General features: G+C 42.9%; 1 long non-coding RNA gene across 1 annotated transcript in view; it reads right to left on the bottom strand.

The window, feature by feature from the left end:
* Positions 1-8,672, bottom strand: part of LOC140001882 (uncharacterized) — a 66,967-nt gene extending 58,295 nt beyond the window's left edge. Inside the window, exon 1 of the long non-coding RNA XR_011807559.1 lies at positions 8,465-8,672. This is a non-coding gene — a long non-coding RNA (uncharacterized lncRNA). The remainder of the gene's footprint in view (positions 1-8,464) is intronic.
* Between the last annotated feature and the right edge of the window lie 4,201 nt (positions 8,673-12,873).

Here is a 12,873-nt window from a genome sequence, read left to right as displayed (position 1 = left end):
ACTGAGAACAATTTAAGAACATTTCTTAAAATGAAAACTGCTATGTAACACTTACAGCAAGTTCAGTGTCCCAGTATAATTCCTATTACCACTGCTTCAGCAAACAAAGATTTTACCATAGCTAAAACCAAGCAAAATGGCATAACAAAGAGGAAGGTTAACACAATGATAATTTTTGGTCGGTATTACCTTTTAGTATCCTGCTTGGGAGGCACTTTATAATAGAGACAGAATATCCCTGTTGTTTTCCTCTGCTGCTCTTGTCAACCAGAAAGTAGAGTTTATTCTCCTAATAGAAAGCACAACTGCCTGCTTCAATCTCAGGTGCATTAACAGCGTAAAAAAATGCTTTCAAATGAAGGGGAAAAAGTGATAAATAAAAATGAAGTAGTAAAACCACATAATCATATGCTTTTGTGGCCATTTTTATAGTTGCAGACAGTGCCCTGGAGGGCAGTCACAGAAGTAAATACATTTTTGTATGTCATAGAGGTTATAATACTGCTAACTGAAGCAACAGCATCAGTTTAAGATAAAAGTCATAACAGAATACCTTCAGCTTTTAACACTCCTATGCACAGCTCAAGAATATATAATTCAAGACATCCATATTAGAAAAACATTCTTCCAATGTACTGAGATTACTGCTGCCAGGAAATTATTTCAATTCCATTTCACTTACAGCTTCTGACAATGTTAGTGACAGCCATGTCACAGAGCATTAGGTAAAATTGTGAGAATTAATTACATGCTATTTGTTTAACTTCTCTTGAGATCTGCCTCTGGTCCTTCTGTTTGACAATTCATTGGCTCACCTCAATCATCTTTTTTTTCCACTTGTATTGTGCTACCCAGCCCCACGTGTGCATTAAGCACTTATCTCCTTTTGTTCAAGAAAGGAGAACATTTAAACAAATGTAAAACCCTTGAAGTGTTTATGCTCCATTAAAACTTAATTCTGCTTTTAATCCTGGACCAGAGTCTTGATAGATTTGTTCATATTAAATAGACCTTAGCATAGAAGTTCTTAGAATAAAAGTCTCTGCAGTCTTTCTGGTGAGGCTAATGGAGGAAGATCCTACCTAGCATGAGTAAGGGTATTGATTTCTGTTCCCACTATTTGATTTTACATTATTACAAGCATTCAAAACTATTTTATATCTTCCTTCTCACTTTCTTCTTGTTAGCTACCTTGTCACAGTTTACAGTTATACAGTATTTACAGAATATATTATGAGCAAGCAATAACTACAGAGGACAGAGTTATTTAGGGAGAAGAAAGCCAAAGGAGAGGAAAATGAAAAAGCTATTCTTCTTGATTGTTAGAACACAGCTGTTTGGCTCAAATATTACTGCTGCCATGCCAGTCTATTTCTGTCTTTGACTGTCAGACCCCATATACAGCTTCAACAGTTACCTAGTGATAAGCTGCAACATTGGTATGGCATTGCAGTACATTAGTACAATTTTCTACGGATGCAATACTCAAAAAAAAAAAAAAAACAAACATCATTGAAAAATTGTCAATGCACCATGTGCCTGTTTTAAAAAAAATGCTCAGGTATCTACCAACATATCTCAGGCCCACTGGTTCAGTTCCCACTTCTCAGAAAGAAATCCAGCCCCTGTGAAACCAGACAAGCAATAAACATTCAGCCAAGCCACAGAGTTTTCTGATGCATAGCATAATATGTAGTACTTAATGGCTTTAAGCACTGCATTGTCTTTTTTTAAATTACTTCTGTTCTTTGTATGAAGGCATGATATGACTTTGCAAGAAGCCTTATTGTCTAGTGACCCGCAATGCCCAAGCCTCCCCCTTTGTATTTGTCAGCCATAAGGGGGGGAGTCACCAGCAAATGGTGACTCCTTCCCCTCTTGAACCAGAGCTGCACTCAGAGCAACCTCACACATGATAGATCTCACTTTTGCAGCTTAGATCCCCAGGGTGTTTGCTCTGGGGTTATCAACAAGAAGAGGCCCCAGGTGTCCCCAGCCAGCCAAGCACTGTTCTCTTCCCATGATTTTCTGCTATCTAGATAAGACAGTTGTTCCTCTTAAGGGTTGCATACTAACAGTCAGGACAGCATCTTGCCTGTAGCACAGGCATCTGCTCCCATTGCTGCAGGAGCCACACATCAGCAGAGCCCCACTCATCTCTGCCAACTCTGACACTGCACCAACTGCTGCCTGCCTAAACCCAATAAATCATGGGCTCAGACAACTCCCACAAACACCCTCAATGAGTGCTGAAAGCAATGGGGACAGCAGAGAACTGATTTTTGCATTTGTCATCCCTGCACTTGCACCAGCCTTGACTGCTGCCTCATCATACTCTGTCCTGCAGAGGAACATGTTCCCAGGGAGATCAAGCTGTGCCTTCTGCCGAGGACAAAAGGCACATGGGATGACCAGACTGATTGCCACACAGATTTTCTTTCAAATTTTCTTTTTCCAGAAATACAATGTTTTCATTAGAACCAACACATATAGTGGAGGTCTGATTAAACCAGCAGCCCAAGCACCTTGTGATGGTTCTTCTGCTCAGCTGCCCCATGACATCTCTTTTGGCGGGGCCAGGAAGGGAACCAGTAAAACCACTGTATTGGACTTTCGGAGGGCTGACTTTAGGCTGCTCAGGACACTGGTTGGTGGAGTCCCATGGGAGGCGGTTCTGAAGGGCAGAGGGGTTCAGGAAGGCTGGGTGCTATTCAAGAGGCAAATCCTAATGGCACAGGAGCGGTCTATCCCCATGTGCCCAAAGATGAGCCAGCGGGGAAGACGACCAGCCTGGCTCAACAGAGAATTGTGGCTTGAGCTTAGGAGGAAAAAGAGGGTTTATAATCTTTGGAAAATTGGGCAGGCCACTAAGGAGGACTATAAGGATGTAGCGAGGCTGTGCAGGGACAAAATTAGGAAGGCCAAAGCTCATCTGGAGCTCAAGCTGGCTACTGCCGTTAAAGATAACAAAAAACGCTTTTATAAATACATCAACACAAAAAGGAGGACTAAGGAGAATCTCCATCCTTTACTGGATGCGGGGGGAAACTTAGTTACAAGAGATGAGGAAAAGGCGGAGGTGCTCAATGCCTTCTTTGCCTCAGTCTTTAGTGGTAAAACCGGTTGCTCTCTGGATACCCAGTACCCAGAACTGGTGGAAGGGGACGGGGAGCAGGATGTGGCCCTCACCATCCACGAAGAACTGGTTGGTGACCTGCTACGGCACTTGGATGTGCACAAGTCAATGGGGCCGGATGGGATCCACCCAAGGGTACTGAGAGAACTGGCAGAGGAGCTGGCCAAGCCCCTATCCATCATTTATCAGCAGTCCTGGCTATCGGGGGAGGTCCCAGCTGACTGGCGGCTGGCAAACGTGACGCCCATCTACAAGAGGGGCCGGAGGGCAGACCCGGGGAACTACAGGCCGGTCAGTTTGACCTCAGTACCAGGGAAGCTCATGGAGCAGATCCTCTTGGGAGTCATCATGCGGCACTTGAAGGGCAAGCAGGCGATCAGGCCCAGTCAGCATGGGTTTATGGAAGGCAGATCCTGCTTGACGAACCTGATCTCCTTCTACGACAAAGTGACGCGCTGGGTGGACGAGGGAAAGGCTGTGGATGTGGTCTACCTTGACTTCAGCAAGGCTTTTGACACCGTCTCCCACAGCATTCTCCTCAAGAAACTGGCTGCTCTTGGCTTGGACTGGCGCACGCTTCGTTGGGTTAGAAACTGGCTGGATAGCCGGGCCCAGAGAGTCGTGGTAAATGGAGCCAAGTCCAGTTGGAGGCCAGTCACTAGTGGCGTCCCCCAGGGCTCGGTGCTGGGGCCGGTCCTCTTTAACATCTTCATCAATGATCTGGATGAGGGCATTGAGTGCACCCTCAGTAAGTTTGCAGATGACACCAAGCTAGGTGCGTGTGTCGATCTGCTTGAGGGTAGGAAGGCTCTGCAGGAGGATCTGGATAGGCTGCACCGATGGGCTGAGGTCAACTGTATGAAGTTTAACAAGGCCAAGTGCCGGGTCCTGCACCTGGGGCGCAATAACCCCAAGAAGAGCTACAGGCTGGGAGAGGAATGGCTGGAGAGCTGCCAGGCAGAGAAGGACCTGGGAGTGATGGTGGACAGTCGGCTGAATATGAGCCAGCAGTGTGCTCAGGTGGCCAAGAAGGCCAACGGCATCCTGGCTTGTATCAGAAACACTGTGACCAGCAGGGCTAGGGAGGTGATCGTCCCCCTGTACTCGGCTCTGGTGAGGCCGCACCTCGAGTACTGTGTTCAGTTCTGGGCCCCTCGCTACAAGAAGGACATCGAGGTGCTTGAGCGGGTCCAGAGAAGGGCGACGAAGCTGGTGAGGGGCCTGGAGAGCAAGTCCTATGAGGAGCGGCTGAAGGAGCTGGGCTTGTTCAGCCTAGAGAAAAGGAGGCTCAGGGGTGACCTTATCACTCTGTATAAGTATATTAAAGGAGGCTCTAGCAAGATGGGGGTTGGCCTGTTCTCCCATGTGCCTGGTGACAGGACGAGGGGGAATGGGCTAAAGTTGCGCCAGGGGAGTTTTAGGTTAGATGTTAGGAAGAATTTCTTTACTGAAAGGGTTGTTAGACATTGGAACAGGCTGCCCAGGGAGGTGGTTGAGTCACCATCCCTGGAAGTCTTCAAAAGACGTTTAGATGTAGAACTTAGGGATATGGTTTAGTGGGGACTGTTAGTGTTAGGTCAGAGGTTGGACTCGATGATCTTGAGGTCTCTTCCAACCTAGAGATTCTGTGATTCTGTGATTCAGGTACTGACCAGGAGCTGTCCATGCTTTGCTGCCCAACAGATGAGTGTGAGAGAGATATTTCATCTATCCCAGGATGGTAAGCCTCACTGGTAGGCTGTAGTTTTTAAAGCTCCTTTGCAATAGTCACCTGAACACAGAAACACAAAATGATGCTTTCTCTCCGGACAGGAGATGGCAAAAGGAAGGTGAAAGAAGAAAAAAGAAGATTAACTGTGATCTTGCCAGAAGAAAGCCACCTGGATTTAAATCCCATCACTAATACCTATCCTGTCATTTATAAGCTTTCAACTGATGTGATGCATGTAGAAGCAACAACATATCCCAATGCATCAGAGTGCCTGCAGGTCCACACTGTAGTGTTTTGGATGTGAACAGCAAGAAATGCTGGCAGGATAACACATGAATGAGTACAAATGATTCCATAAACAGACTCCCTAGGCATACCCACAAAGGCATTGAGATCCACAGCCCCACTGTGATAGTCATCCACAAAACTATATACTTTTCTACATAAGAATCATGACAGAGTCCATAATTATTTATTGCCACATGCCAGTCTCTAAGAGAATTAAAGGTAAAGTGTGTTCAGCAGCACTGCAACTGGTCTGCACATACAGAACCAAAGACAGCTGCACCACTATAGCCTGTGAATCAGGCCACTTTTGAGCTAGAGGCTACAAATAAGACAAGCGTAGGATCACCTAAAGCAACTCTGAAAACCATGAAAATAAAAAAAAAAAAAACACACAATAATATCTGCTAGAAGCAACAGATTGTCTGTTTTGGGTCAGGATAATTTAAGTAATAATTGCATTCTGAGCAAAGTCTGACAGGTGATAAACGAAAAAATAAATCATAACTGACTGAACTTGCTCAGCAGCACTAGGAAACTTCCCTCATGGAGAGGGAAAAGGGGAAAAAGCTGCCACCTCCTCCTCTAATAAAGAAGGATTTGAATTCTTTATTGCAGCCTGTTCAAAATGTTATCCTTCTTGAAGACAGCATTACACAAACTTTATATAAACCTATTTTCTTCTGGATTCATCTATCTTTAAGAACTCCCTTCCCTTCTGCGACTCCACGTGAAACCTCAGCTTCCATCCATTCCCTCTACAAACACTCACAGCCAGCATTACACCAGACATCGAACAGCTGCCCACCTTTAATTGCTGCCAGCAACCATCAGGACAGGGAAGAGGGAAGTGCACATTCATCAAGCTGCATCTAGCAATGCAAGGCAGGTAACTGTTGGCTGGCCAGGGTCCCACATGCCCCCTCCCTTCCCCCAGGAGGCTGCTGGAGATATACTCTGGTGAGCACCTTCGTATTTTTTTCCCCAAACAGTAAAAAGTTGGTCATGGCTCACCTGGACACCAAATTATATTGCATTAACTTTTCTTTACAAAAGGCATGCAGTTCTAGAGAGTAGAGGGAAGGCATTCCTCCTCTCACAGGGTCAGGCTGTGAATGAACAGGTACATTTGAACAGCTTGAGCACTAATTCAGGAAGGTCTGCAGAACGGTAAGTTGTTGTAAACACATACAAAGATGGAGAGATTTCAGCGTGACATACAACTTCTCTTTCAGTTACCTTAGATATCGAACCCTTCATCTGAGAATGAACTCAGCACACAATTCACAGACAAATCCCCAGGGTGATATTTAAGGGCAGGAAGTATAAATAATGCATAAGTATAACAGCTGGAGTCTCTGGCTGGCATGGGGTGATTCAAGTTTCATGTCCTCAGACTCTGAATTTGGCCTGCAGAGTCTTATTGCAAGTTCTGCACTGAGGTATTTGTGACACTTCACTGCCACCAAGAGCTTCCAAACCCATATTGTGCCTTTTTTTTTTTTTCCCCCTCATACAAGCCTTTCCCCTGACTTCAGGGGAGAAGACACTGAAAATAACAATGAAAAAATGCTATTTTGTTTAGAGACATTCTTTCCCCATGTCACTGCAAGTTTTCCTTTCTCAGACTGTTATAATATTTCATTACATTGGGAAGGAAGTATCTCACTTCTAGGGCTTCCTGTGCTTGTTTAATGTCAGTGACTCTTATTGCTGATACAAAGATTGTTATGATTAAAGTGAATCAGAAGTTCAAGAAACAGGGATAAAGAACATATGATATTGTTTGTTCAGGAGCAGAGGGATCATTACCAAGAACAGATTGTAGTAATAAAAGCCAGAAGACAAAAAGAGGAAGCCTGTACTGAAGCATATCAGGATGGTCAGTAGCAACCCATACCCAAAGGCATTTCATGAAGCGGAGGCCTATTGCAGACTGCAAAGTCTTTGATGAACTCTCATCCTAAGCACATATCCAACAGTTGTTGAGACATTGTCATCTTTTATGTAGAGCCACAGCACTCTTGCATTCCCACCCACTACACAGCCCTGATGTTTCACATGTGAGAAAAAGGAGCTGAAGCTGTCCCATAAGGTCTGGTCACTCAACCTGCCCACGCTCCCTCCAAGTCATGACATAGACAACTTAAGAGACAAGTGACAAAGCACTATAGTTTCAAAAAAACAAGCCCTTCCAAAAATACTAATTTTGCTTTTTCTTTCGTAGGAGCATATGCTTATTATTTGGTAAGATTAAAAGTGAAATGCTCAGCAAAGTTATCAGCTATGATGGTATCTGGGCTCTTTACGGCATTGAAAAGAAAGTTTTTCTTTCTAATCTTTTATTTTGAACATGTGACTAGTGATATTTCAAATAGGTAAGTACTGCTTTATTAAAAAAACAGTAGGCTTTTGGGAAATTTAATATTTGTTTCTATAATTACTGCTAACACGGGAACACTAAAGTAAAAATAAAATAAAATCCACTCTCTAGTATAAAACATTGTTTCCTGGGGAAATTTCTAGTGACTTTGAAACCTTGCTTTACAGGACACAGTAAGCCACTTAGCTAGACCCTAATTACACATTTCCAGACCATGTAGCAAACATTTAGATGATAATTTCCTTCTATGACTTTTCCTTATTTGATTAATTCATAATGACTGAATCAGAATTTCCTCCTTGCTTAAGCTTGAGATAAATCTTATTTCTGCAGCTTAGAGATTAGGATAATTCAGATAACTTCGTATTTCTGATATTTTATAACCATAACAAGAGAAACAAATTTTGTATGTTGTTTACTTAATTAACCAGATGTCAAGTAGTTATTAGTTGTGGAATGGATAACAGTAACAAGTTACAAAGAAAAATATCATCATAAACTACATAAAAATAACAGTTATTAATCAAACACTGTAGAACAATGCCTGAAGACAAGCATCTCATAGAAGGCCACTGTTCTAGCAACACACAAATTCAGTCCTTATCTACAAGGAGTTTTTTAGTCTTTAGATATATGAGACTAGCAGAAGAAAAGGATAAAATTTATAATTAAATAAGATATAAGTATAACAAGCAGAACAACACTCATACTTTTGTCTTTTTTTTCCCTTTTAAGCCTTTGGTCCAGGACTTTGGAAAACAGCATCTGAATACAGAAGAAAACCTGGTGAAGAACAGGAAAATAAGGAGAACAGACAGAATAAGAGGGGAATTAGCCTAGTTCACAGAAAGAAAGAGGAGTGTCTCAAAAAATAGCCCATTCCCACAAGGCAGAACAGCCCCCACAACCACAGCAGATGTTCTGAGCCTGCTACCAGCAACCACAGTACCTTTTCCTGGCACTCTCTACTTCCCAGTCCTCAGGGTACAACTTCTTCCTGGATTATCCCCAGACTGTACCAGCCAACATAGCTAAAATAGCAAACGTGGCCCACAACTTCTAAATGTCTCACCAAGGTTGCATTCTGCTCTCTTGTAGCTTAGGGTGGTAAGGAAATGAGTGGTCCCAGCTGGAGCTTGTAGCCTCACCAATGGTACGTGAAGTAGCACAAATTGTTTTCCCATCCTTCACAGGTGGGAAGAGAGCTCATCATGTTATTAAGGGAAATATGCTGAAGAACTTGGTAGAGTCTTATTTAAAGATACATAAATGTTGCAACAACTAAGACAAGCAATTAACCTATGCTTAGTTAGTATAAATGTATATAACATCCTTGTGAGGTTCTGTATTTTTCTTCTTCAGTGTTCTGACTGATAAGCTGGTGGAGTGTGAGCGTATTAGGGGTCACTATCTAGTCCAAAAGGGGCAAATGAGTGTAGACACGTATGCACGTAGAGAGATGGATAGTACAGTAGATGCATTTATAGCTAGTTGAAAACACTGTGGGAAAAGAAATGTTAGCTTTGAGCTCCAAAGTGTTATTCTTTCACTTTCTGGCTGGGAGTAGGAAGCAACTTGGTAATTTTTAGAGCTCTAATTAAAAATAAAAAATAATAATATAATGATATAATAATAAAAATAAATAAATAAAATAAAAGAGAGGCTGTGTAGCCATTTAGGTATCAAAATGGTAGGTACCATTTAGCCATCCATACATAAGGTAGAGCTAAAATCATTTATCTTGGGTACCAACAAGCTGTAAAGCAACATGAGCTCTTTGGGTTTCCTCAGTGCATGGATACCATGCCTGAATGGTGTTCTTATACCTGTGACTTTATCTAGTAACAAAATTAGAGTGATGTTTCCCAAGGGACACATCTACATACTCCTTTAAGACCTCACATGGTCTCTCCAGAGCAGTGGGGAGTGTCTGTGACAGACTGCAGTTGCAAGCAGGACACCCCTAGAAATAGCAATAGTAGAAACATGAAGGGAAAAATCAGAGTTGGAGCTGGGAGGAGAAAGTGCCCGAGGTGGCAGCAGGCATGGCTCAGGGAGGCAGGTCAAAGCAATATACATGATGTGAGAAAGAATTTAGGCTTCATGTGGCCATTGCTCTTCTGAGGAAGCTCTAATTGTCACATAAACCACCCAGGCTTCCCTAAGGCTGAAATTACACCCTCAGAAGGTGGTTACTTGCTGATAATGGGCTGTATCTTCGTCTGCTGTAAATCTGTGTGACTCTGAAAATGCCAAGGTAGTTACGCTGATTTAAACCAGCTGAGTAGCTGGCCCTGAACACTATTCAAACACTGACCACAGAGGTGTCCTCTGCTTGATGGATTTACAGGCATTCTCTGCTGCTAACCTGGATGGGATTTGTCCTTACGATTCACTGCTTTGTACTGGCATTTTGAGTCTGGAGCTGGCATAGCAGTTATGCAGCTGGCATGCTTGTTCTGGCCCAGAGCACCTTGCTCATCCTTTTGCCATGCAGCGAGGTAGGGTGTTTCACACCAATCCCCAGTCAGGATGTGGCCAAGGTGGGCACTCATTCCCTGCCTCCCTCCTTGATGCTGCTCCTCTAGATCCCCCAGCCTCCTGAGGAGCATCCCTGACTGGATGGGTTTGGTGGCTTGGTCAATACTGTGGTGGGAGTTGGAGGGCTTGTGGGTCCACATGCACCACTCCCCAGTACCTGTGTCCCAGCCCAGTCTGGCCATTAGAGAGCATCAGAGAAAGCATTAGTAAATTACAGTTTTTCCTGGCTATTTTTGTCTCTGTGCAAAGCCAACTTGGCACCATGTCTCTGTGATGTCTATTTACATAATTATGACTGGCTTCTGCTCTAACCCCCCACCTAAGGAGTCCCAGGATTTTTCACATGGATGAAGAGGGATGAAACATGCACACTGCTTTTGAAATCTGTCTCTGAAAATTTCTCTGAGAAGCAAGCACAGATTACATCTCACAAACAGCCACCTTTTTCAATCCAGATTTTCAGATTTGTTATTTCTAATTATTTATAGAAATGCCCTTTCCCTCTGATCTATAATCTTCTCAATCCTTAGTGCTTTCTTGCTGTGAAAAATGATTCACGCAGGGCCGCGTGTATTGTGTTAGCTGTGTGTTTGTTCATTGCCATACAGTGGCTGATCCAGAGAACTGAATCTGAAAGAGATTTCTGGGGAAGGGTCCCATCTGGAGCACTGCCAGTGGCCTCACCCAGTCTCCAAATGTTTGGGATACTACTGAAATTAACTTGAAGTGCCAGCAGAATTCTGCCGCAGAATTCTGTCGCAGAATTCTGCGGCAGAATTGTGCTGCAGAATTCTGTCGCAGAATTCTGCCGCAGTATAAGTAAATGTTTTTACACATTTTCTATCAAATATTTATAGCATCTACTTTCTCCTCATTGACAGATTTTGCAACAACGTTTTAATGAGTTCACTCTCATGGAAGATTAGCTCTTTTAATTTACAGACTTAATTCTAGTGCTGGATGAACCCACACAGATTTAAGCAGGTAGTCAAAATGAGAACTGGAGTTTGTATGTTTACGTGAACTTTGATCAAATTGGTCTAGTCCTTGCAGGCAGCCAGAAGGTTTCCCATGGGGATGGGGTCAAGTTCCTGCCAACACTCTGGAGGTGCAAAGGAAAACAAATTCTCAAGAAGGGACTTGAGCCCAATTTTGATAAGCTGAAATACCTTAATTCATATCTGGTTCACTACAGGATCAGAGCAGTCTGTAGACAGTCAGAAAAAATGTGCATAGCCTACAGAGTGCCCTTTTCCCCATTTCACCAAAATGTGGTTACTGCATTCAGGAACCAAGCAACAGAATTCTGCGGCAGAATTCTGTCCCAGAATATTCTGTCCTAGAATATTCTGTCCCAGAATACTCTGTCCCAGAATTCTCCTCTTTATGGTTAAAAAGTATTTGTAATTTCCACAAGACGTCTTCTGCAGAGAAAGTTCTATGGCGCACAGCATATCCAAGCCAGAGTTGGGATCTCAAGCTCTCATCTCAGTTTGACTGGCTCATAAAGTTGGCAGTATGCATAAAGTTGTTAAACAATCCTTTCCACACTCTTTAGCCCTAATGTCTAACCTGTGGTGCTTTGCAAAGGAGTTTCTGTGCTTGCAGGGATACGTTAAAGTAGTTTTGTGGCAATGCAATGTAGTTTTGGAAGTTGTCTTGCCCTTTTATACATCTGTAACCTCCTTCCTGCATACAGAGGAGAAGCTGTGAAGCTTGACGTTACAAATCTGTTATGCAGAATATAAACCCCACAAAGTTAAGGTAGTTGTTCATCTTGGAGGGGGTACGTTTGAATCCAAAACTCATCTTTAGGACAGAAACAAGGTATTAAGCTCTTTATGTTAATAGGAATGTGAGTCTTTCTGCCTGGAACACTATTCAACAGAGCAGTCAACCATTTCTTTAGCTTTGAAGATGCTGAAATGGACCCTGGGTTAAAAAGAACTGGTTCCCAGCCTGTCTCTAAAGATAGTTGTTTAGTGTTAAAATGTGAGTTTCCTTTCTGGTACGTGAACATCCAGGGAGACTCAACCTCCCTTCTCAGTTGACCTCAGTGCTGCCTAGTCTTAAGATTTTCAGTACTCAGTTGCGTACCCCAGACTCTCGTGTTTTGAGAGGGATTGTACTCCCCTTACTTAATATGGTAATCCCGTTTTTGTGCCTCAAGGGTCAATGGTGTAAGGCACTTAGAAATCATTGTGAATTGTGGTTGTTGTCAATTGCCACGTAAATTAAGGCCATGCAACTACTTTCTACTCTTTCATCTTCCCTTTCATTTGTTGTCTGGTTACTACTCAATATTACACATTTGGTGAGATGTCCTAAAAAAAATTACATCTTAATGTTAACAACTCTTGTTTTTTCTTTCCCTAGGTCTGCCAGTAGCTGACAAGGTAGAAAGATGACCTTTTCTCTTTCATTCTTGTGAAGTTAGAGGCAGTGCCCATTTAAACTGTGGCTGAGGCTCTGCGATGGTGCAGGTCTATCTTACTCCTTCAAATTCAGTGATGCAGCTGGAGTTTTCAGTAATGAACTTTCAAGGATTCAATCACTTTAAAGCTTTTGGACAGTGGCAATTATCTGAAAACATTCCTACAGGTTTATCTTCTTCGTTTACATTTGTTTGCTCTCTCCATCTCATTCAAAGCAGTCAGCACTGGTTTGCTTCACTCTTCTCTGGAAATTTGCACTAGGAACCATTGTTAGAATCAGAATTCTGATCTGAGAGCACGATGAAAAATGTTGCACTCCAACTTGGACATTTGAGAGGAAACTGTTCATGTATACATCAGTATTGTACTCAAACAGCTGCTT

The sequence above is a fragment of the Anas platyrhynchos genome, chromosome 2 (genome assembly GCF_047663525.1).
Source record: "Anas platyrhynchos isolate ZD024472 breed Pekin duck chromosome 2, IASCAAS_PekinDuck_T2T, whole genome shotgun sequence".
In the NCBI taxonomy this organism is placed as follows: domain Eukaryota; kingdom Metazoa; phylum Chordata; class Aves; order Anseriformes; family Anatidae; genus Anas; species Anas platyrhynchos.
Note: the sequence above shows the minus strand (reverse complement) of the source record. Positions and strands in the feature narration are given on the sequence as shown.